Genomic DNA, 18,839 nt, shown 5'->3' on the forward strand with positions numbered 1-18,839 from the left:
ACAACGCTTTGGGACCTGTTGGGCCAGCCACCCAAAACAACAACAATACCCGCAGAGACAATCAACGACGATACCGGACATCGTACAGCCAATGGGATATTCGCCTGACTGCGTGTCCTGAGAACAACAGCATCATCGAATACCATGCGACGACGACGACTACGCCATTATTGACTTGTTGCTCCTGATAACAATAACAAGCACAACGGGTGATAATATTAAAGGACGTCTAGATAAATTGAGTAGCGCGTCGCCACCACTTTTGCTAAACACAACAAAGTTGACCGCGCGCACAAAACGCGTCGCGCAATAATAGCAATAGGCTAGCCAGCGTTCAAGATGCACACATTTTATGTTTAGTATTATGGTAATCGTTTCGGCAGTAGTGACTATGTCGTGCTTATCAGAGAACAGTAAAAAAATGGCGTATATACGATGCAAATTTTATATCTGCATTGTAATGTGGTAAATTAGCTTTGTTTCTCACATCTCTTTCAACATGTGTGACACGTGATAATGTACACAATGATTCTTGTATCCGTAGCCTATTTGTTGGTATTAGATACGTCTCAAGTGACAGCCAGCGCTCCCCTCTGTCGTGTTCCGTCTCTACTATAGGGAGAGGCATAAAAAAGGTTTACAGTTGAATAACATATAAGGTTAAGAAAAAGATAAAGATTAACGGTCGAGACTTATAATTTTATTATTTGCTTAATTTAAGATCCGTGTTGTTCATTAATGGCAGGTGCCTCCATCGTAAGTCTACTTAGATATCAGATAACTCATTAGCCTGCCATAGTTATCCTAGATAAAACGGTCAAGACTTGATTTTATCAATTCTTTCTTCCAAGAGTTTCTTGTGTAATGCCAGTGTCGCTACTCGGCCAGGTTGCCACTGCTCAGTCGCTGATAAGTCGTAATTTTCGTCTTCCGTACTCTGTAGACTGTGGCATGTCTATTGCATTTTTGATTAACTTTATTTTCTCTATTGTTCTATGATCAGAATCACAGATTTATCGTGATATATTCTCTCTGGTCAGTTGAACTCAAACTTTTTTCGAAGGTCTTTATATGAAAGACATTTCTCAATAACGTTTTGTAGTCTACCTTGTCGACTCGTTCTGGTGCTGCGTGTCCGACGTATTGGCGCTCCTTCGAGGTCATAGTCGCCTCGCACTCCTCCGTTGCGTTTTCTTCCTGGTCTCAGCCTTAGCGACAGACATCCTGAACGAACGGTGACCAACAGGAGTGTTTAGCGGTCCCAGTTTCTATCTACCCACTCGCTTAAGATGGATCGTGGCCTGTCTCTTAGAGTATGTAGTACTTGCTTCCTCCTTTGAACCATTCGGATCGCGTGAACTGCCCTTATATTGGCTAGGCCTTTTCCTTCGGTCTTTCACGAGTCGCCGTGCTCAGAACGACGATGTATCGACGGCTTCTACTGGGCATTCTTCTCAAGGGGCAAAGACGAAGCAGGAGGAGGGGCACCTGGCCAGTCACTGACTGCCAGCGTCATCAGCAGTCTGAGCGGCCAGCTAACAAAAACCGGCTAAAATTACTTTATAATACTACGCACATTCACTCCAGTAAGTACTACCGCATCGAGCAGCAACAGCAGCATCAAACATCAAAGGGGCATCCAGTGTCGTAGCCAACGATGTATGATCGCCCTCAGAAGACTGGGCTGGCGCTCTCTTTTCGCTAAGGTTCACACACAGGTGCCGTCACTGTCGTTACTACTAGTGAATAGCCTGTACCCCTCACTCGAGAGGTTCTATGCACGCGACCGTAGATACAAGCTGATAGTATTTATGCATATAAATAAATACTACAAATACTTACAATCGAAGATTTCGACTTTTGCGTGGTGATGATGACATTGTCACAAATTCGCTCAATCTGATTGGTGCATAGTATACATTTATGTAAGCGTAACCGGGTCCGTAAAGACACGACTAAACTATAGATATATTACAAACCACCCATACAGGCACCGGCGAACAATTACCAGACAGCAAAAAAAAGAATGAGAGACGGTGGCCATCTCAACGACGATAATATGCTCACAGTCGGAGGAGCCTCCTCAGAGGCAGAGCTGTGCCCATCTCAACGAAGGACCGGCCGGCCGACTGTCAGTTACATGAAATGCACGTAGCAGCGAAAGCTCTGTTGTGAATTCCGTTGGTGTCGGTGAATGTGTATGTGTGCGTGTGTGTGTGTGTGTGTGTGTGTGTGTGTGTGTGTGTGTGTATGTGTCGCATTGTATTCGCGGCTGTTTTCGTTGTTGTTGGGCTGGTAGGGAACGGTGACAGTTGGCTGGATGGCTGGCTCGAGCGACTGCATTCACATTATTGGAGTCACCAACACATTGGAGCGCTCCGGCCTCAAGACGCCGACTTACTATTAAGTGCATATGATACAGCAGAGCTTTATAAGCGTTTGTTAGAGTCGCACAACTAGCCACAGTTGGTCAACCCGTAGAGGAAGCGGTACAAACAGTGGAAATAACAAGCGGAATGTTTCCCAACGGACGAAAACTACCTAATGTTTTAATCACCATTGAAATGGATACACGCTCATGTTTATTGCCGTCCTCATACGGCGAATAAACTGGACGATAAAGCCGAGACATAGCTAGCGATAGAAATTGGCGATAGGAAACGGTCGTGTTCCAACAAACAAGTCGAAAAATAACGAATCTAACAAAAACAGCTTTTTAAAAATAATCTCGTAATAAAATTACTCACTCTAGTTTACTTTCGAACGGGGTACATAATATTTACGAGGTGAAAGTATTTGGTAAATTTAATCTAGTCTAGCTTAGCCCTCTACCCAGTAACAACGCGTATAGGCAAAACAGGGTTGCTGGCCAAACGAAAATCCTGGAAACGGTATACGTCATTTTGACTAAACGGCTATTTGTAATAGTTTAACATTGAAATACGTCAATTTGTCTGTAAATTTCGGAGAAATATGTGACAAGTTTTTAGCGTTGACCACCCAAAATCACTCCTGTAAGTGATGTTTTTTTTCTCACTTTCTGCTAATCGGCGCTGAATAAAAGCGTGAAGATTTTTTTCAGCATATCATGGGTAGCACGTATAATTATTAAAGAAAAATCATAGGCATATTAAAATAAAAACTACAGATGATTATGTGTAACATGATAAAGCTGTTGTTACGCCGTCAAGTTGCCGAAGTTTTGCAAAGTGGTCAAGAACTAATGGCTCACCCGACGTATAGTATAACACACAGCACTTCGGTCGCATGAGGATTTTCGATTTTAAATCTTCATACCTTCACCTAATGCGGCAACAACGATGCTTCTGTAATTCATAATTGATGATTCATTGCCTTATTATATAATAATAACCAGATTACACAACTCTGACCCACATTGATTTTTTCTACATGGAACAGAGAGTGATAGCTAATGAACAGTCGTTCTAGGAGCTAGTTTACCGTTCATTGACTGCTTACCGATAGTTTTGTTGTAACAAGCCTTAGTGGACCTGCATATTTATTGGCGGGTAAGAACAACGGGAGGCCGACGTTTCGTAAGTACATTTTTTTTATTATTATTATTAACATTATTATAATATGAAATTGGGTAACTTATACGACGTCAAAGTTAGTTGTTGACTTTAATAAAAAATTAACTAAAACAAACCCGTGAAAGTGATTCGCTTTCCTGAATTTCGTGTGTGTTTTTAGCCCGCTAACCGCGCCCTCAGGCTGGCTTCAATATCACGTAACGCTTGCGCAAATCAAAATGCAACAAAAAGTATCTATTGCTTAGGGGAACAATAGGTAATGTTGCGTGATTTATAAGATATCTCACGCCTGGAGTTAACTTCAATAATTAAATAAATGAGCTGAGATAATTACAATGAGGTCGTTAAAGCACGATAGACGTTCACGAAGCGGGGAATGTCCGATATCTGATGCCTGCCTTCTGTTACGTAGCTACTGCTGTTCCGGATGAAAAATTTGAAATATACATTGGTTGGAAGAGGCCTAAGCATGCGATGCTACGCTGTGTAATAGTTGGAAAACATAACAACGATTTTAAAGGTCGATTAGTAGTACTACAACCTGCGATTATCGAATTTCTTTTTTCAAATATGAAAATGTAATAAAAAAAGCTTCAGTAATAAAAAAAACCTTGATCTGGTTTAAGGATGTTGAGCGGCCTGGGAAACGTTCAGCCAGCTCTTAGCTGGGCGTCTGGAATCGTCAACTTACCTGAAATACAACAGATACAAAGTTAACATTGTGCGATTTACAGAAGTAATCATCATCTATCTAAATGATGACTATTGCTTTCACAAGTGATTCACGATAGAGGCGACTCTATTAATAGGATAACATGGCCCGTAGGTTGAAAGTCATGTCACGGCGCTCCATACACAAGTCGTAGAGATCTCGAAAAGGAAAACGCCGAATCCATTATACTATGTTTATTAACAGTGATCCCCATAGACGGTGATATGAGCTTGAAGCTTAGCGGATTCGTGTATCAAATGTGTCCTCAGAGAATGTTGAACTTGCTATGTAGTTTCACTTTCGCACCTTTAGTATTTCTATAACCTCGAAAAAATGTAGCGTATACATAGATATATATATATACAAACTTGAAAGTATCTACCGGCCTGCTTAAAAAAACAACACGAGAAAAATAAGCCCATAGCACACGAGACTGTTCGGGTTTAAAGGCCAATAGAACAAAAGTCGACATTGTAGGCGCGATCGGCCACAAAACGATGGTAATGGAGGTAGTCTATTTCACTTGTGTCTATGTGCAAGCGTTTCACTAGAGAATGAGCTGACATGATTCTATTAACATGCTGGTCAATGAAAGAGAGGCTAAACCCGTACTGTCTCTTGGAGACGCGTGGGTGTCACTCGCCGTAACTCAAAACGATTTAGCGTTTTTTCATTTTGTCAACACAAGACAAACAAAGTACTACTGTATAGTCTGTATCCACAGCAGCCATTTGGCAAAAATCACCTACGACATCGTTAATACGGGGTAATGTCTTTAAAATATAGATATCCATAGTTGCATGTTGCGCATACGATCAAGGGGACAATTTTCGGTTTACCTGTGCGATCACACATATGCACCTAGGTGTGTGAGTCCGTGTGATTGATGAACATGAGCCGTCGATGAAAGCCCAATAGGACATAAACGCATAAAACATAGGGAAAAGCCACCTATCAAAGGCATGATCAATGAAGCATATGGCTATTGATTGAAATTGTCCAGATTGATTTAGACTCCCAAATAACAGCACTCATTTTCGTCGGATATACAGGTTGACATATGAAATGGTGCAGCAACTATTGCCACATCGGCCGAGTCCTAGTCAATGTTCTTTTCGGCTAATATAATAATAACAACAACAATAATTATCCGAATTAAATCATTCTACCATATTCTGCTAGGCGAGTTCTACCGAATCGTCTGTTTGTTTCAGTGAATGAGGGTTGCGTGGTGAAATCACGAAAGCGCGCGTGAACAGGCTGACGCCCATCCACAGGAGGGAAGCTTTGTGTGTATTTTCATCCCATTTTATTCCTTTGTTTTTCTTTATTTTCATCCCTTGTACAATCCTAGCAGCCATCAGAATACATTCTGGTATCTATGAGATTAGGTGAGAATTTCTCGTCGAGTTCAACGATCGCGTGAGTAACACTCGATTGATTTTGGGTGCTCGAGTCCAGGTGCACAAATTGTGTAAGTAAAGAAACTTTCTCATTTATCAGTCCAATGCATCTTAACCATATGTGAATATGGGCATCAAGATCATGAATGCCGGAAGCACAAACCGTTGTCCGTAATAGGCTTTGTTCTTTCTATACTGAGTACAGGGGTTATGATAATGCGGCAGTCACACCCAGTTCATCGAAGTATTCTTTCGTAGAGCGATTCGGCGAAAGGGTAAATTGAAACTTCCGATTGAGGTTAACGCTGTCTACACTGTATAGGACTTACCGATAACCTTTCATGGGGATGCAGACTAAACCTAGCATCGTGAGATTATTGAGGTTGAAACCTTGCTATTAACTGCCTGCGAATATAAGCCAGATTCAACAACAGCTATTTCCTCTAATACCGCCCTTCCGAGTTTCATGTAGGGAACTTGCATTGAACATTGTTTTATCTATTCAATTCATTGGTATAATTACTATTGCTCGATAAGAGAAAATGATGTTATGTTGGAAAATTCATAGACCAACAGAGATAGCTGATATATCATTCACGTAACGACGCAGAACACGGTGCTTGCGTCCGACGGACTGTTACTTTTACCGATGCACGATTTGATTTGGGTACAGTCAAATAACAGCCGGCAGTGAATAGAAGACCATGGCAAGTCAAGATTTCTGCTGCAACGACCCACCGTCGTTGCTGTTGCTGAGACAAAATGAAAGACGATTTAGACGAACCTGCTAGATCGCCCGCAGCTGATCAAAAGGTTTGTCACATTGATACCTGCATGTCCTGGCTGAGTCCTATAGCTACAATGAATGTATTGATCCAACCACACATCAATGATGTGCAGACATGCGTACATCCACCGGTAGCTATCAGCAATGGAAGTTGGTATGATATTCTAGGAAAAACGGTAATTGTAGAGTCGTAAAGCTGTTGATTGAAATTGCTACCGATGCTGCTAACCCCAACAACAAGAAACGAGGCAGCGTTTCAAGGACGTGCCGGGAATCCAATAAAGTGTAATGTAGAATCTTCTTCCGACAAGCTAACTTCAGGGGCTATCAAAATTAATTAACTAATTCAAATTAATTAAGCCCAGGGGCTGTTAAAATGCGAAGCAATAATAATGACAGTAAGGGGGGCGGCAACAACGATAACAACATCAAAAACAAACCTGATGTCGTTATCATCGAAACAATTATTTTTGTTTTCAGTTAACCATAACGTCTGATCCGAAGGTTAGCGAAGGCTAAAGTTACTGCTGCCTGATAAATTATCATTGTTGCGGCAAGTCAGCTCGGATCGAGCAAAACTAGCCAACGTCGAGGGAACCATGCTATGCTCCTTGAGAACTTTGGGAAATAGTAACTGAAAGACCTATTCAGACATCGGCCCCGAAACATAATGTCCATCAGATAACCTTGCTGATAATTATACGCCACATGTGCTATACTGGAACTCATTTCACAGAACAGCGCCACATTCATGATATGTGTTTGTATATAATATCTTGATGTCCCAGTGCGCTAAATACGTGGAATCTACATCTTGATACGTCACAGGATTAAGCACATTGAGTCACTCCTTAGGATGTCATATTGTTTTATAAAACGAGCATACAAGAACAACTGCAGAATTAAAGATCACTTTGGTTTCGGCACAAAGTTCGTGCAGCCTTTGCTTGCAATATGCTTCGGTGATTTTCTGCAACGGCCGAAAATCCTTTTAAACTATAAGGTCTTAACAGCTAACCGAACTTTTTTCACAAACTAGAGGGTCGCCAGCCAAAGGGCCGCGGTATCTGGCGGCGGAGAAGCCCGTGTAATTCAAGCTATAGTAAGACCAATGATTAACAGTGGACCTACCTCTGTTCCATCTATGCTCGTGCGCAGCTTTTCCAAAGTAAAACATAGATTATAGCAAAGACTTAGTCTATGTAATTTTTGTCCGTGCAAGTGCGATTTGCTCGAAATGGAGTTAAAAGTGTCCTTAAAATTAATAGAAAAACTTCATGTGGATCTGCAACTATTGTTTTGCCTCCATTGGGTAGTAGCGGGTTTCGACTGGGAAGATCAAATTTTGTCTCTGACGATGAACTCTTGTTAACCGTCCCAAGCAGCTTTAATTGTGTTTAACTGAACTGAATGGAAAAGCTAAAATTTGTCTCTTTTTCAGTACTTAATTACGTACTCGAGAAAACTTAATATAAGGTAATTTTGCACTTCTAACTAACGGCCTTCTGTCCTCGTTTTTCGCGGGCGCATCCAAAGGAGAGAAAATGTATACGAGTTCATCACACGTGTTTTTTTTTTTTTATTAGAAAATACGCAACTGACCAACAGAGCGTTCACATCCATTACACAACAGACGAACACGTCTCATTTACATATCTATGAAATAAACTGAATGATATACTTTTTATTTCTTCATTAGTTTGGCAATATGTTAATCTTGCGTTGTTCCATGATCTTTTACAAGCAGCCAAAAATAATAAACGGAATATAAAAAAAAAACATCGAACGTTCTATAATATAAACAACTTATTGAACGTATTGAATTGGCAACGGCCGCTTTCGTTCGCATATGACACCATCAAACCGCCCGGAACGGAATCGACAATGCATCATTCTTCAATAATGAAGATTTGTGATCGAAAAAGCTTAACGATCGAATGCCTTAAATGTAACGGCTTAGCAAATTTGTAGAAAAAAAAAACAGGGATAAATTGCTTCTACTGACTAGTGTGATTGTGTCGACACCGGCAAGGTAACCATTATTTCAAGGGTCCACCTACCCATTCAATAGGTGATCGGTTGAAAAGTGCATCTGGCTAGGGACAGAGTTCTAGGGACTCCGCTAGTAGGTCAGTCGTATAAAACTGCTAGGATACTATACGAGGACGACGTTGATTGGAAGGAGAAAATTCATCCTAGTCGTGAAAAGGATAACAATAAACCTGATGATCAATATTACCCATTCGCATTATCGGTGCCCTATAGTAGAGAATTAGATCAATATTCGTTAGACCAATAAAGATGTCACGAATGTTTGAAACGTTTAGTGTGGACACGACGCACGAGCGGACGAACACGTAATAACTGAAAATACGCTTGCGTAATCGATCTCTACGCGTCACTTCTTTTTTGCTTGCATACCAAGAATGATGCGGAGCAATACGTAGTTTTAGTTTGTTTTACTTTTCCATACGCCTTTCTTCTTTCGATGAGGGACGTCTGTGAAGTTGCTGACACCGTACGTTCCGACGACACGATAAGAAATAGCTGGTCGCAATGCGTGGCTTAAGGGCGGTAAGCTTTAATAACGACATTTTTTCGCGCTGTTCGACAAAGGCTACCATCCGGTCTATTAGTTGGTTCGTGTTGTGTGCGAAGGCAGAAACGTTGCTGAACAGCACGTTTTTAAGTGATATTTTTGATGCCGCAATCGACGCTGAATTCACACGGCCGACACGCGTGCAGCCCAGCTGGAGCTGGTTATGTTGGATTAGTCAAGATACCGACAAAAATGAAGGCTAGCCGGCGTTGCGTTTGCACTTTGCCACCCCCCTCCCTTTCCGTCCCGCCTCGTCCCAAATCTCCCGCCCCCGGTTCAATTCGTGTCATTCTCCGCTAAACTCTCCCCTTCCTCGTTGGCTTCCCAAGCTGTCTGAGCAGCAGTGGCATGATCGAAAAGTCGTGGTAATAGTTGTTCGTGACGACGCTGGTTGGCCTTGTTAGTGACCAGCTTCGTTGCTATTAGACGTTCTCATTGAAGAGAGACAGCCGAACCGGCAGCTGAAATCTGACAAAGCTTCGCAGCATTTTCGTTATTGTCGCCGTGACGCGAGCTTGTCATTTGGGTTTGGATAGTTTTTGACGGGGACAACAACAACAACAACAACAAGGGTGGCAGGGAGCGGGAAATTGAAAAGCGATTATGCTGCTGTCTGCTCTGCGCAAAAAAACCAAACGGAAGCGGACCCGCTGATAGCGATTCGCTCTGAACTACTGCTTCTGCTGCACGATCAGCACGTAGTTTCGTTTAATGTACTGTAGCAGGGCCTATAAATGTCACGGATGCCCTTACACTCTATTCTGTTCCTTGTAGATAAATTTGTTCGTGCCATTGTGGGTGTCCGAGAATAGTCTTAAGAAAGTGAGCAACGACAACAATAGTAACTATAAAAACAACACTTGTTGATGTGTAACAATGTTACCTAAAATAGTACACATCAGATCTTCCACCGCTGATAAGCAACACTTTTTCTTGATAAACAGTTATCAGGTTCCAACAAACGGCGCGTGACCAATTTGAAGCTCATTCCTGTCCAACCTTTTCGTACCACGCTCCGAAAAATGATTGCACCATTTTAGCTTCCAAGTAGCTCTTCTTCGGTGACTGGTTTGTAGGGACACTAGGATACCGAAACTAAATGAAAAAATACCGAATACATCAATACATCCTACAAATTTAACATGGCTAGCCAACGAAGACTTCGCAATGCCGAGAGGAAAAAATGCTGTGATAAAAATAACAATAAGGTGCGGGTGCACTCAGCGTCAAATTCAGGCTGTTGCTATTCTATTAAAGCGGTTGTATCAGAAGTAGATTTTGTCATATCCTTTCATTTACTTCAACGTTACTTAGCCTATAGAGGAAGGACATTTTTCCATAAGCACATCTATCCTGCATAACGCATGATGTTCATTCGACTAGGCATCCGCTGGCCTTGCAATAATTTGAAAGCGACGGCCCATTATTCTTTTTTGGTTCCTTTCTTTAACGCGTACCGATTTTATTGACTAGTAGCGTTTGAATAGAAGTGTCACCCCGAAGGTCTGTGCTTCGAAAAAACAGCAGAGGCACAATGATTAAGCAACTTAGCAGGTCTCACATTATTCTTGGTAACTTTTTGCGTGACATGAAATAAAACGCTGATAGTCTAAAGGCATGGATAGCATTGGGTTCTCATTTTATTAATAAAAGAGCAACAATCGGTGATAATGCCTCCCACCAGTGTATAACGCCATCACTCTCAAGAGCGTTTCGTATTAGCGAAATTAGCTCGTTTCATACGTGGTCCCGAAAGTCTAATGCGCAGTAAGGGTCACTTGAGTAACAGATTTAAACGAAGATCTGTAAAAAGCAAAAAGTATATGATGCTACAGGTTTTCTCTACGGTTTCTTCTAATAGAATATTTTCCGTCGCCATAAACATTATGATCGGAACTATCACCGGATGAAGCGAAATATTGTCACGGTTCGACCAAGTCCTTTCTCACGATCTGCGGCGCCAGATCAAGAAAAATGTTTCAGGAGTTCTGAAGCTCGAAAACGGTTAAGGCAATTAAGGCCACGTCCTGCTGAATGACCACGTGATGATAACCCGTACTTCCTGCTACTTTGTTCAGTACGAGCACACCCCTGTGCCGCGGACGCCGCAACCCAGTAAACTCCAATGAGAGGTGCATCAATGGGAAGACGCACAACCCTAATGGCGAAGTTACGTATAATTATGAAATGATGACGGTATCAGATGGGTAATCCACATAACACCACCTTGATGCTAGTATAAAATTGCAACTTCAGGCTGGGTGCCCATCAAGCCATTTCGGCCAAAAACGGCCTACCATCTTCAATCATCTGTTTCATCGTTCCTCGTGTAGATATCCACGAAGGCTTCACACGCACACGTAAACCCTGAACGTAACAACTCCATTTTCGCACAATACGTATGTGCAGCAAGCGACTTTTCCTCGATATAATCTAAGGAATACTGCCACATTTCTGCATTTATCTGTATCACTACATATGCACGTGTCCACTTGCTTGCGCACTAGATCCGTTCCTCGACGCTTCTCGTATAAACCGTTGTCAAAATTGGTTAGACTGACACTCACATTGTTGCACTCAGGGTTCTAACCCAGCCGTAGTGCTTAGATAAGACAAGAACATGGCAGCAGATCCGCTACCGCTGCATGTCCCTGTCTTCTCCGACGACGTAAATCGCTATTACAATGCCAATATTGCTGTTGGGGTTGCTGTTATTGTTATGCGGTTATAGTTATGGAATATTCAGATGCTAGATGGTGTGTCCTGGCAGCGACATGAGGGACGATTAATTCCGCTCGGTTGGCTGGATCATCTCGCTGAAACTGCTTACGTTTTGCGTGGCAGATAGAAAAAAAATATGGGTCTACTTCTCTAATCGCCGCTATTTCCTTCGGCTCTTGCATCTTTTCACTGCGGGCAACAGCACCTTTTTTACCGTATACGATTGTCTGTGCTGGAGCATTTCATCGTATTGGTTGTGCCCACAAAACGCAGGTTGAAGCGAGCGTACGCACCGGTGCAACGACAGAGTGACAGACAGCGCATCAGCAGTCACTACATAGGCTGTGTTATCACTTTGCCTTGCTTGGATCGCTTCTCCATAGGAAAAGTTCTGCTATGCAGTTATTGCTACTGGCGTATTCCCCGTTCTCACTGCAAATGACTCCAAGTGAAGCGAATGACTTAGATGCGCCAGTTGCCGCCGCCGCCGCCGCAGCGACCGCTACCGCCACCATTTCAACTTCAAGTTGCACTTTACCGATCACAGTAACGACAACTTACTTATATATCGCTGCTGTTCGCCCCCGACGTTAAACAGCGGTAGCAGAATGAGCTACTGCGGAACCTATCTCAGTAGCGCAGCTCAGCAGCGGCACCGTATTTACGCTCGTTTTCGTCATTGTTATCGTCCTCTTCTTTGACGACGAATGAGAACAAGAGGGAGGCGAGAGTCAACTAAAAGACAGCGTCGTGGTGAAGAACTTGCGCACTCCTAACTGTCACCAACTGATATTGATTGCCACTATAAGCGGCAATCGTCACGAATTGTGACTGCGGTTTGATATGAAACGGGTGAAAACAGCAGCAAAAATGGCAACAACGGCCGCAGTAACGGTGGCAGCCAACCGGCAGCAACTTGTCACTCCGCGGCTTTTCCACTTCGAGACTTCGTCCGACCAACAACAGCAGCCCCAAACGACGATCGCCGAGCGATTACGAGGCGTAGAGCTATGACCATATGAGTCCTGGCCGCCCCAATTCGATGTCAACCCAATTCACTCGGTGCGCGTTCTGGGTCACTTTTCGCTTTGCGTTGTTAGCCGCTACCCCGTTATTACGTCGACCACCGGCTCATCCCGTTCTGTGTTCTTTCGTCTGATGGCTCATAGAACTGCATTATGATCACTAAACAATAACAATGATGATGATGATGCTTATTAATATTTCGCTATTATATTCTGTCTTCTCGTCAACCTCTCGTTGGCGTATTACCATCACATGGCTTCTACTACTACCTATGCTATTACGTCACAACTGCCCGACCACCGGGCACGACTTTACCACAACTGACGCTAAGGTTACCACTGCCGCCGCAGAAGCTTCGTTTTACTAAGATACGAATCTGCCAAAGCTGTCGAATGCTAGAAAACGGCTAACGTCGTGGCGTTAAAGCCAGTTGGATAACGCTAAGCTATTTGCACTGGGAAGTAGAAACGATTAGTATATCAATAGCAAACGGAGAAAGTGGAGGAGGCATAAGGCGCTCTGAAGAAAGAGAACGAATGCCAGCTTAACGCAGTTTTAATCTTTACATATGTGCACAGATATAAGTACACGTATGTATATATATATATATATATATATATATATATATATATATATACAAGCGCATATAATAGGGGCAACATAGATAAATTGATGACAAAATCGGCCGCGAAAATGTAAAGGGAATGTAATATTCGGCTCCCATACGTCTCATAGGACACACTAAGATGCCAATGTCAAACAATGAGGTCATGGAATATATACAACATAATCTAAAAGCTAACCTCTAGCAAGTACCACGAGCAGATTACATTGAAATCACTATAGCCTGACAAACAAGCGTTAAGTATAGGTAAGACAGGTCATAAAAACACTGTCTTCACTGTTCAACTTCAGGATTAGGACACTGCAAAGCCTAAATAAGCTTGGGACTAAACTGCCGTCGTAGCAGCTCTATATATGTCCGGTTAATACTAGCCCGTTATGTCAATACAGTATATAAACTATAACATTCTAACACTTCTGTTCTATCTTAATAGATCTTAACGAAGTAATATCATTGATAAAAATGCAACGAGAACTTAGCACGCGAATTTCCGCGCATGGAAATGGGTTATTCCTTCGTGCCCCAGTGCCCTTCTGCGTTCATGGTCAACCGTGGCATAGTGCATATACAGGAAGCTAACGGTTACTTTAAACTAGACGTCAGTTGTCTGTGAAGCAGATCTGGTTCGAAATCGTATTGGCAATGAACAAAATGGTAACCTCAAAAGCAAAAGATTGGTATCGCGCGGCAGTGTGCGCAAACGTTTCGGGAAGGTCTCTGACGTGAATGCAGATCCGTCACAGGATTCAGGACATACGTCGAAAGACAGTTGAACAGTGTCTATTTCGTCAAGGATAACTGGTTAATAGCGCGCCACACAATGCGTTCAACGTCGGCCTTTTGCTCATGCCAGGCACATCATCTTCACGTTCCCTCTAGAGTCCGCTGCAACTTCGCAAAACTAATTCACCTCCCAGTCTCTTCACAACAGGCTACACCATCTGGCGTCCACTTCGACTAGATTTTACTTGATGACGACTAGCAGGTAACTAGGAGCTAGTAATCCATTAGATGGGCGTTCACGGTGTATGTATAATAGTATAAGCAATAGTGAAGACCCATGGACAAAATAATCCACACTGTGTAAACGTTCAGCATCGGTGATACGTGATAGACAGACGATCTCACTAATGTATCGCTCACTTTTAGCTTTGCAATTGTTACGGCAACAGTACCAGCCAGGACAACAGCAGAGACCTCTAGCGACAGCGACAGTAGATCTAAGTTACCAGCAGAATAAACGTTTCAATCTATGCGCTACTCTTAGTAATAAAACACTAATAATAACAACAGCCGCCAAATATAAATAACAATAATGTATATTTCGCGACTGTGTGTGTGTGTGTGTGTTCCGACGAGTCTGCGGCCTGAGACATCGAGCGTCCGCCCTGAGTCGCAACTTTCTATCTTTATAGCAGCATCTGTAGCTACGATAATACGCGATATCTACCTAAATTAGAAATTGAGTACATAGACTGAATAGATAGATATCAGACATATCATTGATTGCTATGGTATCTAGACGGGAATAGACACTCCGCCTCGACGGTGCAGAAGACACACTCTAGCCTAATGCTGCGGCTAAATAGAGCAACGGAAAACGCGACGTTGGTGGATACCGCAAGGTTTCAGGGGCTGTATTATCAGGTAATGTGTAGAATGATATTGAAAGAGAGCATACTGATCGGAAGACTAGCTAGTTACTTGAATTAGTAATTTAATTTTACTGATCTGTAAGCTAGATTTCAATGTTAGATATTTCACAATGCTTTCAGACGAGCATAAACGCTCTTTTACAGTAGAAATATAATCATCGCACAAGTGATTTGCTGAAAATCAGGAAAAAACTCTAATATAGTAATCATTGTTTGACAGTACATGTGAATACAGGCCAACGTGGATGTAAACGATGGAACGATTGAACGTACGTCAGCGTAGTCGTCATCAATCCCACTGTGGATCAATCAGGTATCAAGAAGACGATATCTCTTCGTAGTGATTTTTGCTTTTACCACTGTATTTGATTCGTTCATTAATAAAGCAAGACGTCCACGTTTTCGACTTCCAGCGTCTGCTCGTTGCGGGCGTGGGTGTATTTTAACTTTTGTGGAAGCGTACCAATAATACGAAAAAGGGTTAGTTTGTTTAAACAACATAAACTGCAAGAGCACGATAAGAACAAAAGATGCGGTCATCGTCAGTACATTGGTATCTCGCGACGATGTTAATAACAAGCATTATAATTGGTTTTTCGTTACGAACACTAGCGCCACTAAGACGAATGTTACAAGGTTGTTGTTGTAAACGGAACTGCGACCGTCTTGCAAATTGTTGTTGCATCCTAACAGCTAGAACATGTCTATTTGGCACTTGTCCCGCTTGTTCAATGGCGACAAATGCCACTAAAGTTCCATCGCGCACTAAGTCGGACGCGTCGGCGGACAACTGCTGAAAGAACTATGGAAATACGTAGCATCGCCGTTTTGTTCGCTTTTAACAATTAGCAACAAGCTCATAGAGCAAGAGCCGGCCAAGTCCCTGGGTCAAAGTGCAGGACAATAACAAAATGGACAACATCGAGCGCATCTAACTACACCGATAAGCCCTCTTACACTTTAGACATTTTACGTTCCATGCGGTTCGGTAAGTTAACTGTACGGCTAATGAAGTCGGACAGTCAACGTCGACAGACAACTTATATGAACTTACTGTTCTATGATATATAATAGAATGTGTAATGTAAAACCGTGCACAGGTTGCTTAAAGGGGCGCGGACGTAGTTTTACATGGTGCTGTCAATTAAAAAAAAACTCGTTTCTGAACAACACATAGTCGAATTGATATCGGTAGACCAGAAACGCTAAACGCGTCAAACACTACTTCGGAGCGTCCATTGTGAAAACGGACAGGTTAAGCCTTAACCTCTATGTAGGCTAGCCTTTAAATTTCTAAGTAGGGCTGCCATAAGGGGCTTTCCTGTACTCACTTAAGATTTCTCCAACAAACCTATGAAGCAGCGTCCGCAGTTACCGTAGCTCTTAATTCTTCTCACCTTGCTTAATAAACCCTACGCTAATAATAATAATAATAAACTTACGCTAACATTCGTACAGGAGACGGCCAGCGTGTTTGTCGTTCACACGTACGGTAAAAGCTTGAACAGAGTTCGGTATTAGTCACGCAGAATGGTAACTCCTAAGTTCCTATCAACGCTACAGGATAAATTAAAGGCTGTAGAAATATGTCGACGTGGTGATTGTAGCAAAACTCGAACTAGTACGACGCAAACAATGCTTTGCCTACACGCACTTAGGGAAAAACAAAAGGTCATTTGGCTTCATGCGTTACAGTCTTGCATCAGCAAAGATAGTAGTGTCGAAAATTTTTTTGGATGCTAGGAGCCCCAGGTACGCGATATCAAGGAATCGTATGTGTCCTCGTCTTTTCGACCCACTATCACGCAGGGCCTCGATCCTTGTATCTGACTGTCCTTTACTTTCATAATGGTTTAGTGTTAATCTTCCAGCAAAACTTAACTACTGACCGATGTTCCACAACATAAAAGGCAATTTTTACTATATGCAGATAGACAAACGATACGGACTACATATCAGGACATAGCAGCTTCTTGACGGCTGCTAAATGCAGTATGCAGAGCAAACGGACGCGGGTACCCCCCCCCCCCCCCGCCCCGCACGTGTGTGATGCACGTGGCCGAATAAGATAATCTCGTCGACGTATTTAGTAACGTATATGTGTGTGTATATATGCCGGATGGTGTTGCTAAGCGATTGCCTACTGATATTCCGTCAAATTAAGATACAACGCCGCACACGTTTCTTGAAAACGCAGCCTCATCTACCCTTGCGAATTCATCTACCATCATAATACTACCGCACAATACTATCACCTATGGGAACAGCTTTAGTGGTGGAAGCGATAATAAAAACATCAGTCATGTAATCGTTTTTCCCTGGTGCTGGCCGCGGTCACGTCTGCTGGTCAGAGCGCAACTAAAAGTCGCATAAGAATCACGAGAATTGTCATGTTATCTGTCAGATATCGCTACTTTTCGATCGTTTTGTCGTGTATACGTTCGAGCTCCGCTGATGTCTGATCCGGAAGTTCATTTCGGGTCGATCGCTTGTCTCTGTCTTGCCGTACCTTTCTCCCTTTCCTGTATCCGAAGTCGCCAATGAAACGCTGTTGGGTATCTCTATGACGGGACGACTCTGCTCGACGACTTTGAGCCATCGCAGGCATAACTGGATACGCATATCTTATACAGCTTCTTGAAAAAGTTTGCAGATCAAGAAACGTGTGTCATATGGACAGAGCTGACGGCGTCTCTCCGCATATAACGTTCCACCTATGCATTTACGAAATGACACATAGACGGAACCCGATGTCCGATTTCTCTTCTTCGGCGTCGACATCAGAATAAACATAACTACGTGCGCATCTTTCTGCGTCATGTTTGCTATTTAATGATTCGCTTCGGGGACGTTTCGTATCATCTTCTCCTAATCGTGCGTAGTCGTGTGAAGAATGCTTTACACGCAAGACAACGCAGGCTATTCTTCTGCTGCTGTTCATGTGTTCACCGATGAATATTGCCGCCATTTGTGCAATCACACAGGCCACCGCTGTTGCTGCTACTGCAGTTGTTAGCCTCCTTGTCCGACAGATGGCCGATTACCTAGTTACTTCGGTTTGTTTCTCGCCGGTCGCCAAATGGGGCAAAGCGTTAACCAGCGCGTCCATCAAAAAGCAACTGCAAACGTCAAGGGACAATGGCTAAATGGACAATGCGCTGCAATTGTACTGGTGTTCTATTGGTACTATCTCCTCACTGACATAAGCGCCGATGCTACTGCCGAAGGCGGTTGCGAGAATCAAGAAGCTTCTGTTCATCAACAGATGAAAGATTCTTTTAAACCGCTTCCTCTTTTCGTTAAGTCGATGTGTCCGTCTGTCGGTATTTGTGCGTAAGTACCGGTTGTATGGAAAGTCTCGTCTCTATATCCGTGTGGTCAACTATAGCGTCCCAACAGGTTGTCCTCCCCTTCTATGAGAACTGATGACCCTTTGGGTCTCGAAAAATCGTTAAATGAGAGCTACTTATTGCCCGTTGTGCCGACAGGATAGGACGACCCAAGTCGTGTACCCTCAATTCTTTAGTTCGCCTTTTTCCCCGCCCGCCTCGTGTATTCACCCGTGCGCAAACACGCAGATATAGACGAATATAACATCGAATACAGTAACGGCAAAAGAAGCAGCGTGAAGATCGCAAACAGACACAACAACCGGCACACGTTTTTTGTTGTTATGATTATTGTTGATTGTTGTCAAAATATTAGCTTTGTATTTACAATCGTTGTTATGGACCAGCCAATGCCCCCTATTCGTTCA

General features: G+C 42.9%; 1 protein-coding gene and 1 long non-coding RNA gene across 25 annotated transcripts in view; both read right to left on the reverse strand.

Annotated features, from left to right (window-relative positions):
* LOC111260931 (uncharacterized) overlaps positions 1–18,839 on the reverse strand; it is a 173,582-nt gene that overhangs the window by 43,652 nt on the left and 111,091 nt on the right. The gene's annotated exons all lie outside the window — the stretch shown is intronic.
* Positions 4,110–9,748, reverse strand: LOC111260936 (uncharacterized). Its single transcript, XR_002680651.2, has 2 exons — positions 8,878–9,748; positions 4,110–4,245 (listed from the first exon to the last, which is right to left on the reverse strand). It is a non-coding gene; the product is annotated as an uncharacterized LOC111260936 (long non-coding RNA).

The sequence above is a fragment of the Varroa jacobsoni genome, unplaced genomic scaffold (assembly GCF_002532875.2).
Source record: "Varroa jacobsoni isolate VJ856 unplaced genomic scaffold, vjacob_1.0 scaffold_494, whole genome shotgun sequence".
Classification (NCBI taxonomy): Eukaryota; Metazoa; Arthropoda; class Arachnida; order Mesostigmata; family Varroidae; genus Varroa; species Varroa jacobsoni.